This window comes from Delphinapterus leucas, chromosome 1 (assembly GCF_059928025.1).
Source record: "Delphinapterus leucas isolate spDelLeu-1000000601 "Yukka" chromosome 1, BTC_Dleu_Yukka2, whole genome shotgun sequence".
Lineage (NCBI taxonomy): Eukaryota > Metazoa > Chordata > Mammalia > Artiodactyla > Monodontidae > Delphinapterus > Delphinapterus leucas.
Genome location: NC_143129.1, coordinates 166,414,483 through 166,441,204, shown reverse-complemented (window position 1 = coordinate 166,441,204; position 26,722 = coordinate 166,414,483).

Genomic DNA, 26,722 nt, shown 5'->3' with positions numbered 1-26,722 from the left:
CCCAACAGAGCAAGAAAATGAAGCTGGGGTTAGGCTGAGACTCATGTGTGGGCGTCAGGACTCCACCCCAGACTGGCAGGGCTACATAGAGCCCATTGCTCCTCCTCTCTGGACCTCAAAACAAGGGATAATTTCATCTCTAAGATTCCTTTTTTCCAACTTCTAAAATTATAAATAAACCAAAGAAGAAGGAAGGTAAATGAGGAAGGAGTGGGGAGGAGGCAGGAAGGATGATCCTTTTGTGTTGGGAGTTTGATTCAAAGAACAAAAGTGAGGCGGGGTAGGAGGACCCTGAGTTCACCTCCCCCCACAAACACATCAAAAATACAACTATATGTGGAGCAACTCTCGCTGAAAAAACCTGGACACTGGCGGAACAGCTCTTCTACAACCAAGGCTGGGAGAATGATCCCCACAGGGTCTGGTAGGAGCAGAGGAAAAGTGATCTGATTGGGACCCGCACCCCTGGTGGGGGACCCAGAAGAATAGAAGGATATCACAGGCTCAGGGATCCTTCCTGGGGAGCAAGGGGTTTGAACCACATATTAGGCACCCCAGATCTGGGGGTCCGACACTGGGAAGACAAGCCCCTTTAGCTGGTTTGGAAATCAATGAGGCCTACTGGAGGGCTGTCAAAGCCTAGACTCCGCTCTTGAAGAGCGCCCACACAGTCTTGCTTACTCCCAGTCACAGCATGGAGGCAGCAGACTGAAAACTGCCTGGGGCTTTGGCCAGCTTTCCAGGACCACCCCAGTGGGCCCCCCAGCCAGCACCAGGCTCCAGCTCCAGCCCCTCTTGCTCCAGCACTGCTCCCCACTAAGGTGGAGGCTGCCGTTGCCAATGAGAGTGTGCACACTTAGAGGGAATAGAGCCAGATCAGACACCAGCCTGGCCTCTCACCTCCCTGCCCACATTTAGAAGGAGCGAAACTATCTCCTGGGCAGAGACCACCATCACAGGTAGGAGCAAAACAGGTCAGTAGTGTGTCACCAACCCCTCAGGTGCCAACCTAGCCTCTAACCAAGGCATACGCACTGGGGAAAAAGTGAAAGCCCCAAGCCCTCAGGTGCCGGCCATGACCCCAACCAAGTCAGAGACTGCCATCACAACTAGGAGAAACCCAACTCCCTAAAGGCTCCTGCTCTAGCCCCTCAGACCCCAAGCCCACCCCCCATAGAGTGGTGATGACCATTGAGCATAGGAGAAACCCCAGCTCACACCTGGCTCTGGCTCTGGCTCTGGCTCTAGCCCCTCCAATTCCAGCCCTCCCTCCAGCTACAGGTGGTAGCTGTCAGCAAACCCCCAGAGAAGACACGACCTGTGCTCATTTCAGATCCAGCTCTTCTACCAAAGCCACTGGGCACATGGAGCCTGCATAAGGATGCTCCCACATAAGGACATACATCAAGACCAGGACAGGTAATTGTTTCACCTAATTTCATAGAGACAGAGAAAGTTTAAAAAAAATTCAAAATCAGAGGAATATGTTTCAAATTAAAAAGCATGTACCAAAATGTTCATCGCAGCTCTATTTACAATAGCCCGGAGATGGAAACAACCTAAGTGCCCATCATCGGATGAATGGATAAAGAAGACGTGGCACATATATACAATGGAATATTACTCAGCCATAAAAAGAAATGAAATTGAGCTATTTGTAATGAGGTGGATAGACCTAGATTCTGTCATACAGAGTGAAGTAAGTCAGAAAGAAAAAGACAAATACCGTATGCTAACACATATATATGGAATTTAAGAAAAAAAATGTCATGAAGAACCTAGGGGTAAGACAGGAATAAAGATGCAGACCTACTGGAGAACAGACTTGAGGATATAGGGAGGGGGAAGGGTGAGCTGTGACAGGGTGAGAGAGAGTCATGGACATGTACACACTAACAAACCTAAGGTAGATAGCTAGTGGGAAGCAGCCGCATGGCACAGGGATATCAGCTCGGTGCTTTGTGACCGCCTGGAGGGGTGGGATAGGGAGGGTGGGAGGGAGGGAGACGCAAGAGGGAAGACATATGGGAACATATGTATATGTATAACTGATTCACTTTGTTATAAAGCAGAAACTAACACACCATTGTAAAGCAATTATACCCCAATAAAGATGTTAAAAATAAATAAATAAAAAAATATTCAGATTAAAAAAAAAAATCAAAAAAAGCAAGAAAAATACCCTGAAAAAAACCCTAAAGAAACAGAGATAAATAATTTCCCTCACAAAGGTTTCAAAGCAATAGTAATAAGAATGGTAACTGAACTTGGGAAAAGAATAGATGAACATATTGAGAATTTTAACAAAGAACTAGAAAATATAAAAAAGAACCAGTCAGAGCTGAAGAATACAATAAATGAAATGAAAAATGCACTAGTAGAAATTAACAGCAGATTAGGTGATACAGAAGAATGCATAAGTGACCTAGAAGACAGAATAATGTAAATCACCCAATCAGAACAACAAAAGGAGAAACAAATTCTTTTAAATCAGGATAGTTAAGGGACCTCTGGGACAATATCAAGCATACTAACAGTCACATTATAGGGACCCCAGAAGGAGAAGAGAGAAAGGAGTAGAAAATGTATTTGATGAAATTACGGTTGAAAACTTCCCTAACCTGAAGAAGGAAACAGATATTCAAGTATAGGAAACACAGAGAGTCCCAAACAAAATCAAACCAAAGAGACCCACACTAAGACATATCATAATTAAAATGGCAAAAGTTAAAGAAATGCAGAAACTTTGCAGGCTAGAAGGGAGTGGCACAATATATTTAAAGTGCTGAAAGGAAAAAACCTACAACCTATGATTCTCTACCCAGCAAGGTTATCATTCAGACCTGAAGGAGAGACAAAGAATTTTACAGACAAGCAAAAACTAAGCATTCATCACTGCTAAAATGACCTTATAGGAAATGTTAAATGGTCTTCTTTAAGTGAAAAAGAAAATTTAAAAATATAGGAAGAAAAAGAAATAAGAAAATATAGGAAGTGGGAAATCTCACTGGTAAAGGCAAATATATAGTAAAGGCAATGGATCAACCACTTAAGCTAGTATGAAGGTTAAAAGACAAAAATTGTAAAATCAACTATATCTATAATAAACAGTTAAAGGATAGGCATGAAGATGTAAAATATGACATCAAAACATAAAACGTGGGGAAGGGGAGTAAAAAATGTAGAAACTTTAGAGTGTGTTTGAACTCATATAACTATAAGTTTAAAACAAATAGACATAGCTACAGGTCAATATATATGAACTCCATGGTAACCACAAATCAAAAACCTACCACAGATACACAAAAACTAGAGAAAAAGGAACACAAGCATAACACTAAAGAAAATCATCAAGCCACAAGGGAAGAGACTAAAAGAAGATGAAAAGAAAAAGAGAATAACTACAAAACAACCAGAAAACCAGTAACAAAATGGCAATAAGTACATACCTATCAATAATCACTTTAAATATCAATGCAGAATTTGCTCCAATAAAGAGACATAGGGTGGCTGATCGGATAAAAAAACGAGTACCATTTATATGCTATTCCAAGAGATTACTTCAGAGCTAAAGACACATACAGACTGAAAGTGAGGGGGTGGAAAAAGATAATCCATGTAAATGCGAATGAAAAGAAAGCTGGGGTAGCAATACTCATATCAGGCAAAGTAGACTCTTTTTTTTTAAAGATTTTTTGATGTGGACCATTTTTAAAGTCTTTATTGAATTTGTTACAATATTGCTTCTGTTCTAAGTTTTGGCTTTTTGTCCCTAAGGCATGTGGGATCTTAGCTCCCTGACCAGGGATCAAACCCACACCCCCTGCATTGGAAGGTGATGTTTTAACCACTGGACCTCCAGGGAAGTCCCCAGACAAAGTAGACTTTAAAACAAAGTCTATAACAAAAGACAAAGAAGGGGATTATATAATGATAAAGGGATCAATACAAGAAGAGGCTATAACATTCATAAACCTATAGGCACCTAATATAGGAACACTTAAATATATAAAACAAATTTTAACAGACATAAAGGGAGAAATCAACAATAACACTATAATAGTAGGGAACTTCAACACCTCACTTACATCAATGGACAGATCATCCAAACAGAAAACCAATAAGTAAACAGTGGCCTTAAATGACACATTATACCAATTGGACTTAATAGATATCTACAGGACATGCCATCACAAAATAGCAGACTACACATTCTCTTCAAGTGTACATGGAACCTTCTCCAGGATAGATCACATGCTAGGCCACAAAACAGGTCTCAAAAAATTTAAGAGGACAGAAATACATCAAGCACTTTTTCTGACCATAACAGTATGAAACTAGAAATCAATTACAGGAAGAAAAATGGGAAAGCACAAACACATGAAGATTAAACATGCTGCTAAAAAACCAGCGGGTCAACAAAGAAATCAAAAAGGAAATCAGAAAATATCTTGAGACAAATGAAAATAAAAACACAACTTCGGGCTTCCCTGGTGGCACAGTGGTTGAGAGTCCGCCTGCTGACACAGGGGACACGGGTTTGTGCCCTGGTCCGGGAAGATCCCACATGCCACGGAGCGGCTAGGCCCATGAGACATGGCTGCTGAGCCTGCACATCCGGAGCCTATGCTCTGCAACGAGAGAGGCCACAACAGTGAGAGGCTCACATACTGAAAAAAAAAAACAAAAAAAACCACAACTTCCCCCAAATCTGTGGGATGCAGCAAAAGCAGTTCTAAGAGGGAAGTTTATAGCGATGCAAGCCTATCTCCAGAAACAAGAAAAATATGAAGTAAACGACCTAACCTACCATCTAAAGGAATTAGAAAAAGAAGAACAAACAAAACCCAAAGTCAGCAGAAAGAGGAAATAACAAAGATGAAAGTGGAAATAAAATAGAGAACAAAAGAGCAATAGAAAAGATCAATGATGAGACTTTATCCAGACACACTGAGAAAAAAAAAAAAAGACCCAAATAAACAAAATAAGAAATTAAAGAGGAGAAATTACAACCAATAACACAGAGATACAACTGATCGTAAGAGAATACTGCAAACAGTTTTATGCCAACGAATTGGACATCCTAGATGAAATGGATAAATTCTTAGAAATACACAATCTTCCAAAACTGAATCAGGGAGAAATCATCTGAACAGACCAATTATCAGTATCGAAATTGAATCAGTAATCCAAAAACTTCCAACAAACAAAAGTGCAGGACTGGAGAGCTTCACAGAGGAATTCTACCAAAGACATAAAGAAGAGTTAATACCTATACTTCGCAAACTATCCCAAAAAACTGAAGAGGAGGAGCACTCCCAAATTCATTCTGCAAGGCTACCATTACCTGATACCAAAACCAGACAAATACACAATAACAACAAAAAAGAAAATTATAGGCCAATACCTCTGTTGAATATAGATTCAAAAATCCTCAACAAAATGTTAGCAAACTGAATTCAAGAATATTTTATATTGTGTCATACACCATGATCAAGTGGGATTTATTCCAGGGATGCAAGCATGGTTCAACATTTGCAAACAAATGTGATACAGCCATTAACAAAAGGAAGAATAAAAATCACATGATCATCTATAGACACAGAAAAAGCATTTGACGAAATTCAACATCCATTCATGATAAAAGCTTCCGTCAAAGCTGGTATAGAGGGAACATACCCCAACATAATAAAGTTCATTTATGACAAACCCACAGCTAACATCATACTCAACAGTGAAAAGCTGAAAGCTTTTCCTCTAAAATCAGGAACAAGACAAGGATGCACACTTTCACAATTTCTATATAACATAGTAGTGCAAATCCTAGCCACATCAATCAGACAAGAAAAAGTAGTAAAATGATCCAAACTGGGAGGGAAGAAGTAAAACTGTCACTATTTGCAGATGACATGATACTATATAGAGAAAATCATAAAGTCTCTACCAAAAAAGCATTAGAGCCAAATTCAGCAGATAGCAGGATACAAGATTAATATACAGAAATATGTTGCTTCTCTATACACTAATAGTGTACTATCAGAAAGAGAAAGCAAGAAAACCATCCCATTTACAATAGAATCAAAAAGAATAAAATACCTAGGAATAAATTTAACCACGGAAAGACCTATACTCTGAAAACTATATGGCATTTATGAAGGAAAGAGAAGATGATAACAAATAAATGGAAAGATACCCTGTGTTCATGGATTGGAAGAATTCATATTGTTAAATGTCCGTACTAACCAAAGCAATCAAGAGATTTAATGAAATCTCTATCAAAATACCCATGACAGGGCTTGCCTGGTGGCACAGTGATTGAGAGTCTGCCTGCCGATGCAGGGGACTCGGGTTCGTGCCCCGGTCTGGGAAGATCCCCCATGCCGCAGAGCAGCTGGGCCCGTGAGCCATGGCCACTGAGCCTGCGCCTCCGGAGCCTGTGCTCCGCAACGAGAGAGGTCACAACAGTGACAGGCCCGCGTACCGCAAAAAAAAAAAATACCCATGTCATTTTCCACAAAACTAGAACAATTATAAAATATATGTGGAACCACAAAAGACCACAAATAGTCAAAGCAGTTTGAGAAAAAAGAACAAAGCTGGAGGTATCACATTCTCTGACTTTGGACTTTACTATAAAGCTACAGTTACAGTATGGTACTGGCACAAAAACAGACATATATTAGATCAGTGGAACAGAATGGAGAGCCCAGAAATTAACCCATGCACCTATGGTCAATTAACCTATGACAAAGGAGGCAAAAATATAGAATGAGGAAAAGATAGTATCTTCAATAAGCAGTTTTGGGAAAACTGGACAGCTATGTAAAAGAATGAAATTAGAACATTTTCTCACACCATATACAAAAATAAATTCAAAATTGATTAAAGACCAAATATAAGAATGGAAACAGGGCTTCCCTGGTGGCGCAGTGGTTGAGAGTCCACCTGCCCTTGCAGGGGACACGGGTTCGTGCCCTGGTCCAGGAAGATCCCACATGCTGCGGAGCGGCTGGGCCTGTGAGCCATGGCCGCTGAGCCTGCGTGTCCGGAGCCTATGCTCTGCAACGGAAGAGGCCACAACAGTGAGAGGCCCGCGTACCGCAAAAAAAAAAAAAAAGAACACATAGGTATCACACTGTTTGACATATGTCTTAGTAATATTTTTCTGGATCTTACTCCTCAGGTAAGGGAAACAAAACCAAAACTAAACAAATGAGACCTAATTAAACTTAAAAGATTTTGCACAGTGAAGGAGATCGCTGACAAAATGAAAAGACAAATAAATGAATGGGAGAAAATATTTGCAAAAGATATATCTGATAAGAGGGTAATAACCAAAATATATAAACAGCTCATAAAATTCAATATTAGAAAAACGGATTAAAAAATGGGCAGAAGATCTGAATAGACATTTGTCCAAAGAAGACATGCAGATGGCCAACAGGCACATGAAAAAATGCTCGACATCACTAATCATCAGAGAAGTGCAAATCAAAACCACAATGAGACATCACCTCACATCTGTCAGAATAGCTATTGTTAAAAAGACAACATATAATAATAAATGTTGGTGAGGATGTGGAGAAAAGGGAACCCTAGTAAACTGTTGGTGGGAATGTAAATTGGTGCAGCCACTGCGGAAAACAGTATGGAGGTTCCTCAAAAAACTAAAAATAGAGCTACCATATGATCCAGCAATTCCACTTCTGGGCATATATGCAAAGAAACTGAAAACACTAATTCCAGAAGATATATTCACTCCAATGTTCATAGCAGCATTATTTACAGTGACCAAGATATGGAAGCTACCTAGTGTCCATCAACAGATCAATGGATAAAGAAGATGTGATATAAATATGCAATGAAATATTACTCAGCTATAAAAAAGAAGAAATTCTGCCCACATCACTCCAACCCTGAGAGCAGGGGCCCTGGGAGAGGGATCCACACCTGTTTAGAGAAGGTGAACCATGGTCCACATGCCAGGGAGGAAAAGTGGGGGTGTGCACCACCTCAAGGTCAACTTTTACGTCTGTCTCTTCCAGACCTCCCCATGATGACCCATTTCAGCCTGATCCCATCATCACAAACTCAGTGCCGTCCACACAGTAGGTGCTAAGTGAGATCTGAAGCAGCTCTGCAAGGCAGTAAAGTTCAGCTTGGCCAGTTCAGGAACCCCAAGTCAACTTCAAAACCAAGCACGTCATTGACAATTGTTGACTCAGACATCACTGTTTCTTGCTTACACCCTGTTCAGGGTAGAGAGGTGCAATTAGAGGTGGAAAATGGCAGGAAAAGTGGATTCTGGGATTTTGCTGGCTACAGCCTGGAGAAGTGAGACTCATCCCAGGCCTTTTCCATTGATCTCTGCATTTCTAAGTGTCAGACACCTCTTCCTGGGTGTACCATCAGCACCTTCAAACTCAACATGTCTAAAAATGAGGTCATCTCCTCTCCACTCCAACCCGCCCCTCACTTGTATTCTCAGTCTCCAAGATAGGAACAACTCTCCCATCACCCACACTTGGGACATCAGTGTCACCCTGTTGCATTTTAACAAAGACTTTACTTAAGAAAACAGCACAGAAGAATTTTCTATGGGATACCTTAAAATGCTGGAGGGATGAGAAAGTCTGGATCACATCAGACGAGGCACTCAAAAGACCTAGTTTATGAGCAAACAGTATATGTTTGATGAATGGATTTTTTTTAAATGAATGAACAAATTCATGGTGAATGAATGAAGTCATGCATGAAAGAGAAATTCATAAGCATATGAATGAATGAACCAATTAAAGAATGAATGAATAAATAAGTGATTGAATGAGTAGCTGAATACACAAATGATCAACTGAGGGAAAAAATGTATGGACAAAGTACAAGCAAATGGAAGGAGAAATGAGTGAACTAATGATGGAAGGAAGAAATAAATTCACACATGAATGAATGTGAGAAACGGTTCTTTCAATGGATTTTAAGACTGGCTGAAGAGGCGAGGAATGAATGAATAAGTGAATGAATGGACATAAAAGTACAAGGATTAACCAGTGAATGAGCAAACTTATAAATGGAAAAGTAGTGAAAGAGTTCCAGCTGGATCCAAGGAGATGGTAGAGTTAGGGCAGGACTCTGCTCAACTCCATGGGAATCCATTCAGACACCCTGGAGCTGAGGTCTTGGCAAATTGACCACACTCCTCTCAGGAAAGGCTTTTAATGTGACTTCCATTTCGATTTGATAACTACATTATTATATAATTTTATGAAATAATATTAGCTGAAGCTGGATGCTCCCCAGAATTAACTCTGGATTTGGTAGGAAGAGCTAAATAGAATCGACTTCATTGTTTTCCCAGTTGTGTTGCAAATAATTACCCATTATGTAGCAACCCCCCAGCATGATTTTAATAATCGCCATTAAATAACTGCTTCCACTACCTCACTACAAATTAACCTCCAAGAGGTTTAATTAATGTCAGCATGGTAGGTTTGCTCCATGGCCTGGTAATGAGGAACAGGGTTGAAGCTGTCACCGTGATCCTTCCGTGAGTCTCGGCAAGGAGGCCGTGTGGCACAGGAAGGAGGCAGGGGACTGTCTGGGGACTCAGATCCTTGGTCCCAGGTCCTGTCCACTGTCATGTGACATTAAACAACTCACTTGCCCATCTGGACCTCGGTCCCCTTCCCTATAAAATGAGGTCGGTTCCCCAAATTCCCAATCTCTCTGGGGGAATCGGGGGAATTTTGTTCTAGTAAAATTCCTCACTGTCCCCTGTGCCCTCACAGCTCGAGCATATCCTCATCACAGGGTAACAGCGTCTCCATTTCTCCCCACCTGACTGAGGGCGGGACCCATCTGGTCCTCAGCATGTGCTCAGCTCCCAGCACAAGGCCTGCACACAGTAGGTGCTCAGCGAACGCTGGGGGAGGAATGCATGGATCTTGCTGTGCAGTGTGGGCTTGAGAAGCCACTTCAGTCCCTTTCAGAACTATGACGTTTGATGAGCAGGCGGCCTCTCACCATGTCCTCACAGACCTTCTCACAGTGACCCCATCGCTGATGCTCTCCCAGGTTTCACTCCTTCCCTGGACTCCGCCTGCGTCTGCCCGTCTCGGCCATTCCCCCACTCCCTGTGGCTGCCTCTAGTACCTGGTGGGCCTGAAAGTATGGAAACTGGTGTAATTGTGCATGGAGTGAGAATCAATGGGTTTTGATGCGGGGCCGGGGCTCTGCCCTGATCAAAGTGCATGAGGGCTAACATGTCTCCCCACACTGACCCTGACCTGGCGCCAGCATTGATGAGAGTTCAGCATGGGGTCTGACCCCCCACAGGGATGGGGGAGACCTGCCAAGTCTCCCATGAGTGCCTGGAGGAAGGGGTGACAGAGAGAAGCCAGGTCCCTTGACAATGGACTTGGATGTCCCCCCAGTTCCATCACATAACACTGGATGCTGGCTATCCACTCTATTGTCTGTCACTCTGGAATTTCCTTCTGCTTCCAGAAGCCTGATTGCCCAAGTATTTTGCTCATTCTATACTGTCTTCTCTGTCTCTAAGATTGGCACAGGTAGGCACCCACCTGTGGGCTTAATGAGACTTTTCTCTTGAGTTGAGCCTTTTCCCTGACTCAGCTCATTTCTCTGCTCAGTGCCCCTCTAGGTGACAGGCATCTTCTTCTAATTGGACCTGATGAAATTGGTCTTCTGTGTGTTGGGGGGCACCGGGGAGTAGGTAAGATGAGAGTTAGAAAGGACCAGTCTAACTTAAAGAAGACTCAGAATATTATTACAGGGCTATTCAGTGATTCTGATTGTATCCTTACTAGCTAAGCCTGGTCTGGAATGGGCAGTTTTGTATAATCTGTTGATTCATTCAACAAACACTCACTGAGCATCCTTTATGTGTCAGGGCCTGGACTGAGGCCAGTGTGGACACTCCCATCCCCTCACTAACAGAGGAAGCCCGGTGAGACTGTGTCACCACATTCACCTCGATCTTTCAGCTAATGTGTGTTCAGTGCCTACTCTGTGCCCTCAAGCAGCCTACTGTCTGGCAAAAAAAAAAAAAAAAAAAAAATCTTTAAACACACCTCACTAGATGGTGGGCGCTCTGATGGGGTAAACACATGATGCTCTAGAGACACAGAGAAAGGCATGTGAGTTCAGAGGCACAGTGGAAACAAGAGCCAAGTCATTCAGGATGAGGATGGGGTGCTTACCTGGCAAACAGGGGGTGAAGGAGGGCATTCTGGGAAGAGGGCAGGATTTGTGAGAAAGTGGAGAGTTGGATGAGAGATGGGGGTGTTTATAGAATCATAAGCAGCAGATGGATGTAGCTGGTGTGTGTGTGTGTTAAGACAGAGGAAGACAAAGCAGAGAGGGAGTCCCGGTCAGTCATAAAGGGCCTTGGTGCCCACACTGAGGAGTGTGGTCTTTATCCCACGTGAGAAGCAGGTGGGTTTCTGAGACGGAGAGTGCATGATTAGTTCTGCAGAGCCAGGCAATCCCTCCGCTGAGCAGGGCCCTTTCTCCATGCTCAGGAAGGTCAAGGACCTGGAGTTGGCCTCTTGGTAGGCCCCAGGGAGTACGGTCCCAGGTTGACTTGGGGCATCTTGTCTGTAGGACCCTCCACCAGTTTCATAACCTACCTGTCTCCTATCTCAGCCAATGATATTGGGCACAGAGACCAAGTGAACTTCACAGCTGGTCACCTCCACAGGCTCTGCCCAGAGGGCCCATTCCAGCTGGACCCCTCCATGCTCTCTGCTCTCCCACAGCAAGTTCAGACTCACAGGGGCAGCCCTAGTAGGTGACCCTGAAACTAGATCAAGTGATTCCTGCTCACATTAGGTACGAGATGGTCAAGGACACCTCCAAAGACACAGGCAGCCAGACAAGTAGCCAGGGCTCCTCTTCTTAAGTTTGCTACATTCTCCAAATTGTCCTTGATTATTACAAATTACTCTTAGGGATGGAGGAAGAAGTTCTAAAAAGAGAAGAAAATTAGAGTTGGCTCTTATGAAAAAGATCAATCATTAAACATGAACATTTTTAAATGTCCTCTTCATGTGGTGCGCTAACTCCTGGTTAGGATAAATTCTTTAGTAATTGACTGGGGGGTTCTTGATATTTAAAAAGCAAGAGAGCTGGGGGCTTCAGAGTCAGACAGACCTGGATGGCCTCAGCTCAGCCATGTCCTTGGGCAGATTTTACTTCACCTTCCAACCTCCATCTCCTCTTTCCTAAAGTGGATGATTGCACCTCTCTCACAAGTTTGCTAGGCAAATTTAAATGAAAGAACATGGGTAAGATAGCAGCACCTGGGACACTGCAAACATTCAAACCGTGATTGCTGCTGTTATCGACTAAGTGAAGAATAAAGCCGAGGTTGTCTTGGGAGATATGCTTCCTGCCTCTTCGTCGCTTTGGAAATCTCCCTGATGGGTTGTTTAGCTAGTTTGATAATCTCTTATTCTTCTGATAAAGCTTGACTGCAGAAAGCTTTATCATCAAAGGAAAAAAAGAAGATGCTCACATTGCGATGTCCATAAAATCCATTTCTTACACTGGGTCCTTGGTTGCAAAGAGGCAAAGGGCAGCCCCTCACCCCTGCCTGTGTGGCCAGCACTGAGGACAAGACAGGCAGAGTCTCACTGTGTCCCTGCAACAGCTGCAAAGGGGCATCATCCTCCCATCGTGCAGATGAGGAAACAGGCTCAGAGAGGGTGACGGCATTAAATCCTTTGCCCAGAGTCCCAATCAGATGTGAACGGCAAAGTCCGGATTCTGCCGCCTTCTTTGTACTTTCAACTTACAAGTACTTCCTCTGCTGCTTTTTTTTTTTTTTTTTTTCCATTTTGGCTCATTTCCTGCCATCGTATCAACAAAGTTTTTACTCCATTTTTTTCACTCTACTGGTTTGGAAATTGTTCATTCCATTTATCTTCTTTATTGGTAAATCTTTACATTTTAATAAGCACACTTGACTTAACACTGTCTAAAGTAAATCAATATCTCTCCCCTCCCTCTGAACAATACACAGAGCTTAGAATACATCAATTCTAATCACCCCTCTCATCTTGGCGTTATGGTTCCACCCTCCTTTACACACCAAATTAGTTCCATCACTTTTATTTGTTATTGCTTTTGTGTTACATGATCAATGCAAGCTCACGGGTTTCTCTGTTCAGCACTGTACCTGTGATCTTCCTTGTCATAACAGTGTCCTCCCTGAAGTGTGTCATTTATCTGTCCTCTCAGCAAGACCCTGTGAGTGATATCTCTCATACTTTGTCTAAAAATATCTTTCTTTCTCCCTCAATTTTTTTTGTATTTCAGATTTTTTTTATTTCTTCAAATTTGCTGTTTACCAGGAGAGACTGAAATTTAAAAAATATAATTGAGTCCCACTGAGGCAGGAGACAGATGGGCCCTCAGAGCAAAAGTTTTGAGTTCGCTCCTTGTGTACCAATACTCCAAGATGGGAATAACAGGACAATTGAGAGAGGAGGCTAGACCTTGCCCAGATAGAAGATGAGAGAACACATATTCTTCAGTCTCGAAGTCAGGAGACCTCCCCAACTACACATGCACAGAAACGCTCCGTGGAGGTCAAAAGGGGAGTGATGCCAAGTGGCCAAACCTACCCATGGGCCCCTTTGTAGAATCCATCTTGGCTGTGAGATGTGCGCAAACACATGGGAAAATCCTGAGATACACCAAATATGGACTCTGAACCAGGCAAATCAAAATGATTGGCCAAAGGAAACCTGGAAGAAATGCCCCATAAAAGTGATTCAAACTGCCACGAGGGCACAACTCTCTCTGAGCCCACCTGTGTGTCTATCCACATGTACTGTACTCTTTTTTTCTCCTAATAAAACTTTACTTGTTTTTTCTCCTAATAATACTTTACTTGTTTCACTACTTTCCATCTTTGTGGGAATTTTTTTCCGCAAAGCTGTAGGACCAGGACCTTGTCACTGACCACTTGTCTAGCGGCTAGGATTCGGTGCTCTCACCACAGCAACCAGACCTCAATCACTGGCTGAGAACCGACACCCTGCTTCAAGCTGCTGCAAGCTGAGGCCACCCAAGATCACCACCACCATCATCAACATGGAAATGGCTTTAAGAGAAAACTGGTCAGATGAGTATTATTTTTTCCAGTATCAACCAGTATCCCCCTCAATTTTAAATGATAGTTTAGGTGCTTTTTTAGATACAATTTTAGATATTTCAGAATTCTACTTTGATAGTTATTTCTCTTGGCATTGAAAATATCATTCCATTGTTTCCTGGTCTCAATTGTTGCTGCTGAGAAGTCTGTTATCAGTCTAATTGTCTTTCCTTGGTGTAACCAGGTCTTTCTCTGATTGCTTTTGTTTTTAATGCGAATGTTTTATTGGTGCATAATATGAATATAGAAAAATGTTCAAATCATAAGTGTTCAGCTGATGAATTTTCACAAAGTAAACATAAAATATTACTAACAAACTGAGAAGCCCCCTAATAATCCCTTCCAGTTACTATACCTCCACCACACATAACCACTGTCCTGACTTCTAATAGCCTGATTTTGAACTTTATATAATAATGTACTATGTACCCTTTTTTCTCTGAACATTATAATTGTGATTATCATCCACAGCGTGTGTGGTTTTAGTTTGTTTAATATTGTATTTTATTTATCCATTCTGCCATTAATTGACATTTGGTTAGTTTCCAGTTTGAGGCTATTATGAATAGGGCTGCTCTGAACAATCTTGTCCATTTCTTTTGGTAAACATATAGTAGGTAGATGAGAATAGAATTAACTGGGTCATAGTTCTTTTAATTCAGGCCTGTGGCATGTCTGACTGAGGTTCTGATGTTTGCTTTGTCTTTTCAGACTGTTGTCTCGCCTTTTGGCCTGCCTTGTGATTTTTTTGTTGGAAGCTGGACATGTTGTATTGAGTAATAGAAACTGACATAAATAGACCTCTAGTGTGAGGATTTATGTTAGTCTGGCAAGGGTTGTGTTTAGTGCTGGCTGTAGCTGTAGGTGTCAAAGGCTTCAAATTCCTCTAATGTCCTTGTCTTGATCTCCTGATCTCCCCTCTTGATTTCAGGCTTCCCTAAGTCCTCTCCCTCACAGAGAGTCTGCATGGCAACCCTTTCAAACCCAATCCATTATTATTGTACTGAAACCCTGTTTGTGTGGTGATAAGGGAAGGGGGGTGTCTATAATCTTCCAATTAAATCTCAGTTTGAGTGGACCTGTGTCTCTGGCCTGTGACAATCTTGCATAGCTTCCCGCAATGCCAGTTAGGTGAAACAGGGAGGCTAATGGAAGCTGCAGTGAGAAGAAGGCCCTCCCTTCATGCTGCTGGAGAAAGGCTCTGGTTAAGTCTTTCCCCCTGAATAGTAAGCCTTGGTTATGGAGAATACTCTGTGTATTTCACAAAGATTACTCTTCCTTTCTTTCTGCCAGAACCAAGAGGGGATCTTCTTGGAGTTTCATCATGAGAATCCGGTGGAGTTCCTGGAGGTAAACCCCATGAAACCTTGTGTGCCCCCAAAACTGTGGCATCCAAGGAGTTTCTCACTTTCACACTCAGCCTCCAGCAATTGTCAGAATTATCATTCAAGGGTTCCTACCTGTTTATGACTCTATTGGCTTCTGCTCCAGGCCAGCAGGTCTCATCTTTGACTCTCTGGATTCACCTCTCTCCAGATTTGGGGGTAGCAGTTTGTTCTGCAACCTCAGTTCTCTGATGGAGCCAAGAAAAGTTGATTTTCTATATGCCCAACTTCTTCTTGTTGTAAAAATGGAAATGACCATTTCCAGGCTCTTTACATGCCAGAGCTAAAGAAGGAAGTCCTGTGGCTTTATCTGTAGTGCAGCTGCTCAATTTCTTCATGAAACTATGAATTCAAGTCTTTCATATTTTCTATAAAAGTCATGGTCCTTATTGATTTGAATATTAATTTTCCTAATTCTATTTTGATGTTCTAGAACTTCTAATAAAGATTTGTTGGACTTTCTCATTCTCTCCTTTATATCTCTGAACCTCATCTCCATGTTTCACTTCTCCATTCCTTTCTGTGTGCATTCAGGGTAATTTCCTCTTGTCCACCCTCCAGGTAACTGATTCCTTCCCCAGTTCTACCTAATCCATTATCCAGTCCATGTTTTGAGAATTTTTTTAGTTGCAATAATTATCATTTTCATTTTTAGCTTCTCTATTTTTCTAGTCAGTTTGTTGTTCTTTAATAGTTCTTATTCTATTTTTGGCTTTTGTATTTTTACTATATTTTTAATCACTTTAAATGTATCTATGTTATCATTTCGATGAGAATTGCTGTATTATTTGAAGTTCTTTGGATTTTTATTGTTCTGGCTTACATGGCTACTGATTCTCACTGATGATAAACTGTTTCCTCATTTGTTTATAAATTGAGTTTTTTTAGCTCATCTTCAGTGAGGCTTTATCTGTGGGGATTCTGAGAAGTCCGAGTAGGAGGTTGCCCCTCCTGAACTACCCTGAATTAGCTTCTGCCACAGACCCAAAACATATCATCAGCCTGGGATCGATTATGTTAATTGCCTCATTTCGGGGTTTACAAACAATGCCTGCAATATAACTTAAAGCCACAAACCCAAGCAAAGCACAGACCTATAGTCACCCAAGGAGTTTCTCATTTTTCTCAGAGTCCAAGCAGAAACTGACAAGCTCCCCTAATGTTTCCCATTTCTAGGGAATGGATTCTTCTTCTTGTCGACTCCATCTCTGAGATTCAGCACTTTGAAGGTCGCAGCTTTATGCAACTTTTACAATGCACTCAAAACATCATTTCCCGTCCCTGGAAGGACTAAATCCAACCCCTTAGCTGGTGACTGTCCACCCCCAAACCGGAGACATGGCAGAAGCTGTACCAGTTCACACACTTACCACGTGGTTGTCAGTTTCTTTCCACCTCCTGGGGATGTCCCTTGCCCTCTTGCTATATTTGATCAATTGTTCCTCGGGTTTGTAGAGGGAAGGTTTTCAGGGGCAGAACTCAGAGCCCAATCTCTGTGTTAGGTCCATCCCCCCCCCTCCCCGCCTTGCTTACCCAAAGCCCACCTGTGTTCACTGTGTCTGAGGATCCCATGGGTTCTCCAGGTCCAGGTGTTCAGGAGACAGATATACGGGTCAGGACTCAGCACACGGGGTTGGGGGATGGACAGATTTGGAATACAGTGGATGTGCTTGCTAACTTCCTTGGGAAAGTGCAAACATCCACTTAGATGTGTTTGGGATTTTGTTCCTTTGTCTGTGTGTGCCTGGGCTTGTGTGGGTAGAAGTATGTACTTTTGTGTCTGAGGCCGGGATCAGTGACAAATATGAGTGTGAATTTCGGAAGCACCACATCCTGCTGCCTTTAGGAAAGGAACTAAGTGGATTCATATGAGCCAAAGTGGAAAGGATGCAGCTCGGGGCCGTGTCAATAGCCCAGGCTCTGGCATTTATTAGATATGTAACTTTGAGCAAGTCATTTCTCATCTCTGAGCCTCAGTTTCTTCATGTGTAAAATGGGAGTAATACAACTCACCTTACAGTGTTGCTGTTAAGATTAACTGGAAAGACAGACATACAGATGTACCAAGCCAAGCATATAGTAGGGGCCTAATAAGTGCATAAAGAGCCCCTACTGTGTGTTCAGAGTCAGGTCAAATAGATCCGGGCTCAAGGTGTGATCTAGAAGATGATATTTGAATTGGGCCTTCAAAGGTGAAATTCCACTAGGTGGGAAGTAGAGGGAGAGGCTTCCCAAGCAAAGAACACAGCATGTGCAAAGGTTGGAGATGTTAAAGGGCATAGAATGTTCCAGGGGCAGTGAGTTGTGACAACAGCTACCAGGGGACTGAGAGATCTGTGCTCAGAGGAGTCATACCTCGAGGCCAGGAAGCAAACCCTGGCTCTGCACCTGGTGTTACTCATGCTCATGGGCGTGTAGGGACCTGCTGGATTCTTCCCTTCAGATGGAGGCAGAAAGTCTGGACAGAGCCTAGAGTGGAATGCAGGTGATTGCAGAGGTAGAGCCAGGTGATCTGAAGGAGGGAGGGAGGAAGGTGAAGGTGCACAGTGTTATTATTTATTATCTGAATTAACGAATACATATCATAGCTACTAGCAACTATTAAGAGATTTCTTCATACCAGGCACAGTTCCGTGTATTAACTTATTTAAGCCTCACGGTAAACTCATGAGGTAAATATCATTATTATCCCCATTTTACAGATGAGAAAACTGAGGCACAGTGGAGTTGAGTTGACTCGAGGAAAGGAAGGGGTCAGCATTCAACCCCTGTCAGGCAGCTACAAGCACATTTGGGATCAGAGATGCCCAAAGGGTCACTGAATTCCCAAAGGATGCTGGATCCTTAGTGACAGGGGCTGACTGAGCTGCCTTCTGGAAGCTGTCCTGGAGACCTATAATCCGTGTCGCTTTGGGGGTCCATGGCCACCTGGCCAGGGACAGTGGGCACTCAATGCCAGCCCCAAAAACCTTTCAGCAGAAGAGCTGAGCTCCCACTGTTGGAGGCTGGACTCCCAGATGCAAGTACCTCTTTGATTACTTTCTAATGAAAAACACAATTGCATCCAAACTGAAATTATATTGTCAGCAGTTAATTATCGCTTGTCAAACAAGTGTGTGCCCAGTTTGTGGGTTTAATTTCCATATAGGTTTGCAAAAGCCTTGTTCCTCTTATTTGATGAGGCCTCTCTGAGCAAGAGACACTCATTGTTGGAATTGCTTTCTTTCTCTTCTAAGCAAGTTTTTTTTTTTTTTTTTTTTTTTTTTGATAAGCAGGTTTCCTTGCTGTCTGAGTTGGGATTCTTTGCAAATAACAGAAAAGCACTCAGTGGAATTTAAGCAAAGAAAAATGGCAGGGAGCAGGGTGTTCCAGGCTCTAGGGATGTCTCTGGGAACTGAGGGGCACCTGGACCCGAACTGGGAACTGAAACCACCGCCAGTGGGACCCCAGGCAGCTGCCTTGCCCGCCTGCTCTCAGGGGCTCACAATCTCCCATTATGGTCTGTTTCTTTCTCCCCCTGTTTCCTGGCTTCTGTTCTCACAGTGCCGGAATGGCCATCCCTCCTCTGTTTGAATCAGTGGCACACCTCCTAGGTCAAGGACCCGGCAGATCTGGGTTCAAGCCTTGATTCACAGGTGCCTTTGGGCTGGTCCCTCATTCCCACAGAGCTGTTACTTTGCCTGTGAATTGGGGCCAGTACCTGTCTTGCCCATTTCTTGTAATTTGCACATTGACAGTCACATGGTAGACTCTGCAAGGAAGGGTAACTGTGCTGTTTCTGCTGCTACCATGGTTATTATTGTCATAACAATGCAGTGCCCTGAGCAGAGTGGGAACCCCTTCTGATGGAGGTAGAGAAAAGATGTCGCTGTCTGGCAGGCCCTCCTTGGATAACCAAGAGACCCAGAGCAGGTGTGGTGCAACCTCTGCCCCAAGCCAGGAGCCCTGGCTTCCTTGCCTGCAAAGTGGGGAAAGCAATGTTCACCTCACCGCACAGCTGTGGGGACAGAATGAGATGAGAAGGAGGTCTCAACTAACACTCCTTTGCTTTCTGGCATGTGCCCTTGACCTGGGAAGGAACAGTGAGTACCTAACGGATGGAGGAAGGAGGGAGAAAAGATGAATGAGATTTTTAATGGGATTATAGATCACATGACAGCTCAACTTAGAATCCTTTCTGAAGGCCTGGACCAGAAGCTGGAAACTTTTGTAATTTTTTCCTTTGTTCTTTGGCCAATGTCTTTTTTCTCCAGGGAAACTGGAAGCTCCAGGAGGGCGAGAGTGAGTTTGTGTTTTTGATTCTCTCCGAAGTCTGTGGCACAGCACGTGGCACATAGAAAACATCACATACATGTTGTGTGGATAAATGCAGCATCACTCATAAAGTACTCAGTTCAGCCCCTGGAACATTCTAGGTGATGTCCACGGGTTATGACCACTGACTTTCTGGACTGACTGAAGCCTGAGGGGGGCAGGAGGAGAGGAGGCGGGGCCCGGGCAGATGAGGCTGGAGAGGCTGGCCGGCCACTGTGCCTGAGGGTTAGGGAAGCCAGGAGGAGGGCTGGGGAGACATGGGGGTGAGTCTCCAGTTTTAACTCATGGAGTGAATGGGAGGGAGCCACTGTGTGAAGCAGAAAACTGGGCTTGAGAACAAGGATTCGGAGCCTAGCTCCATGAAGAGAGAGTGGGGAGCTGCTCAGGCCTCAATTTCCCTGTGCATGATCTCTGCATCACCCCCCAACACTGACACCCCAATAAGCCTAGCAGGTATATTTCAGGGCAAAGCACAGAGCTACGGGGAACCTGGACACTTCTTGTCCAGTGAGAAGCCAGAGAGGGTGGTGTCTGTGTTCATCACACGGGCTGTCAATGGGAGGTCAGGGGCAGGAGCTCAGGGTAGGGGCTCCTTTGACCCGAGAGCAGAATCCATTCTCAGCTCCTGAGAAGATAGGGTGGCGGCACCAGCTTAGCTTAGCGTGTCTCACGGGCTCCTGTCCAGTCAACTCCACTGTCACCATCTCCCTCCAAAGAAGGCGTGCTGATTGAGGCAGGGGCATCCTGGGGGGTGTGACCCACACGTCCCCCACACACTTCTCCCTCACACAGCCTCCCAGGCTCACCCTCCCCCCAGACCCAGGTTCTAGAGCTGCCTCTGCCTCTCACCTTGGCCAGGTGGCTTCTGCTCCCTGGGAAGAGGGGCACCAAGACTGTCCCTCTGGCATCCACTCTGGGCCTCTCCCCTTGGGTAGTAGCCTTGACCTCACCTCTACCTCCAGGACTGGTCCCTGATTCAGCCAAGCCATAGCCCAGACCAGGGGTAATCAGCATAGGACTAGTTTGATGGTATGTTACTTAACATGAGCCAGCCAGAGAGAAGCCCAGGACTTTTGTGTTCTGTCTGGAAAAGGCATGTCTTCCAGTAAATGGCAAACAGGAAATATGTGACCCATGCTGACGCTGCAACCACCTGAGAAGCCAGACTGAAGGTGAATTTGAGGCCCTGGAAGGCAGAGAAGAGGATTGGAAAGCACTGGGTCCTTGGCCACACAACTGAGAAGCTGGATCAGTCCTTACCTGAGACCCAACCAACCGCTAGTTTGATAGTTTAAGCAAGTGCACGCTGAGTTTTCTGCCACCAGCACTGGGCCTCTGCTCATCCTTCTGTTAACAGGAAGGAGTTCTTCCCTGAAAGTTCAAATGTCCACTGGCTCCATTGGGATGAAGTGGCATTGGGATCCCAGGAGTCAGCAAGGGCCCCTGGCCCCCGAACAGAAAACCTCCAAAAATGAAGCTCAGAGAGTAGTTCTGGTTTCAGTGCTAAATCCACTTATTCACTCATCTGTTCAACCAGAATAGGTTAAGCACCTACTATGTTCCAGGACCTGTGCAAAGTGCAGCGTTAACCTCCAAGCGAAACGAGACGGAGAAAAGGAAAACAAATAATGAGGAAGGAAATCAGTAAATAAACAAGACAATTTCAGAGGGTGGTAAATGCTTGAAGAAAATAAAACGGGGCAACTCATGTACCTTTGTCTTGGTGGCCAGGGAGGGCTTCTTGGAGCAGGTGGCATTTGGGCCGAGACATGAATGATGAGAAGGAGAAGCCATGCTAAGATGTGGAACAGAACATTTCTGAAAGAAAGAACAGCAAGTGCAAAGGCCCTGAGGCAAAACAGGCTTCTTCCATCCAGAAAAAGATAAGAAGACAGCGGAGTTGACTCAAGTTAGCCTCAGTAAGATTTGAGGGCTGTTTGTTATGGGCCAGTTACTATTCCAAGCACTTTGTGTTAACTAAGTTAATCTTCTGAACAAGCCCACCGGATATGTATCATTATCCCTATTTTACAGATGTTTATTCATGAGTCCCTAGAAAGGTTTATTAATGAGTTTAAGATCCAAGAACTAGTGAATGTCAGAGGGTGGATGTGAAGTCGGGTTTTCAGATGCCAGAGCCCGCATCCTTAGCACCATTCTGTACCTCATCTGGGGAATGACAGTAACAGTCTTTCCCATGGTTTCCCGTGAGCTCACCGTGGCCTTCCCTCACTCCTCGCTCAGACAGGGCCTCCTCCCCACCTTCAGCCACGTGATTAGCTTAGTGCGCAGGCCCCTGGTGGGGAAGCCTGCTGTTTGGGTGAATATATTCAATGCAGTGGAGTGTCAGCACCTCATTGTCACTGTTACCCTGTGCTGTGCTCTCCAACCAATTTTACCAGTATTTAAGGGTTGTTTTTTAAAAATCAGCCTGGCTCCTGTGTCTTTATCTCAATTTCTTCCAAACTCGAGTGGGGAACAGAAATGCCATTTATTGGCCCCTCAAACCCCAAGAGTGATCATCAAAGTTGGCAGGGGTTGGATCAGGTAGGGGCTCAGAGGCTGAATTTTATTCTAAGTGCAACTGGATAGACTTCCAGTTTCAGTCTGAAAGTTGCTTCTCCTGTCCTTATAATAAGAAAAACTGGAAAACTAAAAACCAGTGACTTTTCTTGGATTCATCAGAGAACTGAGATGGCAGGGCAAACTGCCACTCCAAGATCAGGAGAGATGGGGGCATACAGAGAGTCACCAAGATCCACTGGAGCCATTGTTAAAGAAAAAAATGATTCATGACACTTGTTATAAAATAGTAAAGCAGGGCTTCCCTGGTGGCGCAGTGGTTGAGAGTCCGCCTGCCGATGCAGGGGACACAGGTTCGTGCCCCAGTCCGGGAAGATACCACATGCCGCGGAGCGGCTGAGCCCATGAGCCATGGCCGCTGAGCCTGCGCGTCCGGAGCCTGTGCTCCACAACGGGAGAGGCCACAGCAGTGAGAGGCCAGTGTACCGCAAAAAAAAATAAACAATAGTAAAGCAGACTTTATTCCGGAGGGGAGAGTGCTGCAACAGTGGAGTTTTGTAGTAGGGGGGAGAGAGATTGGGCTCAACCCTAAATCCAACAAGAAAAAGTGAGAATTTATAGGCAAGGAGCAGGGTGAGGGTCATAGGATGGAAAATTCCTAAGAGGAAACATCAGGGGCTTAGAGGGGGTTCCAGCTAAATTGATCTAACAGGATTCTTGCTGAAGGCAACCTGGGTGATCAGACATCACATGGGGGCTAGTGGAGGGTGAGAAACCCACGCAGATAAGCAGGGTGATCAGATGTCGAGGGCGGAGGATTCTGGTTAAACTGACTTGGCAGGAGTCTTGTTAAATTGGACAATGCAGGGGTAAAAACAGAACCCTCCATTGAGGGCCCAGTTGAGAAGAGAGTTCAGAGGAGCCTGAGTAGAGTTTGGTCAAGGAGAGACTCTTTGTCACCATAATCTGGCAGGAACACTTTAACGCAACTTAAATTGCTGGAGGCTGAGTGTGAACTAGTGTGAGGGGTAGAAACTCCTGGGGCCCCCATGGTCTTTCATGGGCTTTATCCCTGGAACCCCAGCAAATGCACCTGGAAGCCACTGGAGTTTTGAGCAGGAGAGTCACCCACATTGGGATTATCTTTGCCCCGAGAAAGCTCCAAGGAAGGCAAAGCAGCAGACTCCCCACATGGTGATCTAAAAGAAACTGGAAAGAACTTCCTTCCATACCAAAAATGTTGTTCTGACTTCTTACCCTGCCTGGAATTCCACCGTTGAATTCCTCTTTCTGGGTCCAAAAGACCCAAATGCAGGGACCCCCGCTGAGCAACACCTTGGCTGCCTTCAGAATGCTGAGCTTAAGGGGGGGTGGGGGTCAGAGTGAGCTGAGCACAGGGGCCTGGGGAGGACTTCCAGGGTGAAAGCTTGGGGGGAGGGGAGGAGTAGAGCAGGAGCCAGGCAACAGGGAAGGGACACACTTGGCAACCACCTTCTTCCTGATTTATGCCCTGAAGATGAACAAGATCCAGCCCTGCCCTCCAGGAGTTTACAGTCTGAGGGAAGAGGCGGCTATGTGTTCAGACATTGAGAACAGAGGCCCAGGGACTCAGACGGTGTGAGAGCTGGACAATGGAAAAGCACAGAGAAGAGGAAGTGACCAGCCTGGGACAAGGGGTAGTCAGAGATGCTCTCCTGAAACAGGGACACTGGAGCAGGCTGGGCAAGTTGACATGGAACTGGAACAGTGTTCCAAGCAGCAGGAACAGCATGTGCCAAGGCCCAGAGGAATGAGAGCACACAGAGTGGCCGGAGCCCGGATGGTGGGGAGGGAAGTGGTGGGAGATGAGCCTGAGCGTCGGCTGTGGACTGTGGGAGGACCAGGGGCTTGAGCGCAGCAGGCTGTGGTGGAATGTGACCTCCGTGAAGCACTCCCGTCTCCCAAGGGCCCTGACAGCTCCTGGCACATAGGAAGGGCTCCACAAACATGGAATGAATGAATGAATGATTGTGGCAGGGTAATAGGAAGACAAGGAGGGTATTGCAAGAGTCCAGGTGAGAGCTTGATGGAGGTCACACAAGGTCATGGCAGTGGGCACAAACTAAACAGGTGACTTGAGAGGGATCTAAGAGGAATGGACTGGATCGGGTGGGGTGTGTGCCTGTGTATATGTGTGCAGGGGAGATGTTTGTATGTCTGTGTCGATGCGTGTCTGGGTGTGTGCTGTGTGTATCTGCACACCTGTCTGCACATACAGAGGTTCTGGGTGGAGCCCACAGGGCCTGCTGAAGTCCAGGGTCGGGTTAGGACCCACATCCAGTGCCACCTCCGCTGCCCATTACCAAAGAGCGGTGTCCACCCCAGCCCTGACCCCCCAGACCATTTTTCTGTCCATCTCCAGCTGTGATTGATGTAAATGCTATCCTAATTTCTAATCATTTCCTGCAATTTGCAAAATGATTTCTTCGGTTCCTGCAAAAGGGGCTACACAGTCAGCTTTGCTCCTTCCTTACTTTTTCTGTCGTCTTATAGTCAAGCAAAGAGAAGAATAAGAAAAGTGATAAAGCATCGTGAGGGGGAGGAAAGACAGGGAGGAGAAAGGCAGCCACGAGGCCAGAGGGTGATCGTAGGAAAATGATGTGAGCAAGTCATTTAACCAAATTGTATTTTAACTAAGGATGAGTTCTGTTCACTTCCTAATGCACCAGCCTCACGGTCACCTGTGACATGTGCCCCAGTAGGAGGGTACGTGACCTGACTACTCATGACTGCCAGCCTACCAGCACCCACGGGGTTTGTTCCACACTGGCCCTCATCCCCTCTCCTGTCACTGTCTCCCTCTCCCCACAGGGGTCTGTTGCCTCTCAGTGCCAAGTACAGAGCTAAGTGCTGGGGTATGGGGTGACTAGGGCAGACACAGTCTGTGCCCTCCAGGGTTTCCAATTGAAATTGAAATTAAAGAAATCACTACATTAAAAATTCGCTATAACATGATGAAGGCCACAGGGGACCTACCCTATCAGGGGGAGGTCAGGTGGGCTTCCCAGAGGAAGCGGCAGTTCTATGCTGAGACCTGACAGAGAAGTAAGAGTCAGACAGGTGAGATGCCCTGGAGGATGCTGCAAGCGGAGGGAACAACATGTGCAAAGGCTCAGAGGTTCGAGTGTCAGAAGAGAGGCCTGTGTGACTGGACTCAAGGAATGGGGGGAATATGGCAAGTGTTGAGGCTGCAGCGGTGGGCAGAGTCAGACTGCCCTGGGCTTCAAGGCCTGTCAGAGCAGGTGACAATCGGGCAAAGACCTGAGGAAGGGAGAGAGGGAGGGAGCCAGGCAGACATGGGAAGAGGCTCCAGCTGGAGGGAAGGGCAAGGGCCTTGAGGCAGGAACGGGCTGAGGGCTCCTGGTCCAGGAAGGATGGAGGGTTGGGAGTGACTGGTGGGGGATGGGCTGGGGGGATAGGGGTATATGCAGGGCCCGGGGCCACTGTCAGCGGGCCACTGTCACTTGGACTGTGCCCAAGTGAGACAGGAGCTGCGGGGCTTCGAGCACATCAGGAGTGGCCCTGGTTCCAAACCTGGAAACCTGGTTTGGCCAAAGCCTGTGGTCAGAACCATTAATAGGGACTGAGCCTCCTCCATCAGGGTTTGGAATCAGATGCAGCAACACCCCCAGGAGAGGCCCCAGAGATCAAAGGTGAGATGCTGTCCTGAGAGCAAGACGGGAGAGAGCAGGGGGCACAGGGTAGGGAAGGAGGGAGGCTGGAACCCAAAGGGCCAACATACCCTGTGCCTGGGCCTGGGTAGGCTCCCTGCAGGGGCCCGGGTGCTGCAGGCCCCACTGTTAGAGAGGGGCAGTGTCACTTTGTGGCTGTGACTGAGCTGTCCACGGGGTGGAGACTGTCAGGCACCGCAGGGTGGCTGGCAGCTGTCTCAGATCCAGAGGCGTGACTCACTGCAGGTCCTAAATCTAGCAGGAGTTTCTCGCCCAACAGAATTGTTCTAATTGTCATTGTTGTGGCAGATAACATTTTGTGACAGCCATAAACTCAGAAAGTCTGGAGTGGATCCCGGAGGAGGGAGAGGCCTGGGATGGTTTGGACAGAATTTAGAACTTGAAGCCTTGGGGGGACTCAGGTTGGGGGCTGGCTTCCTGTCCCGCAGGTGGGGCATCTCCCAGTCTCAGAGGCTGCACTTGACGAATATCAGAATCAGACTAGTAAAGTGAAATTATCATAGTCATCATACATAAAAATGCCTAACACTGGGGGGCCAAGGGGACAGGCCTGGATTTAAGTCTTGTCTGTGCCACGCATCTCTGGGAGC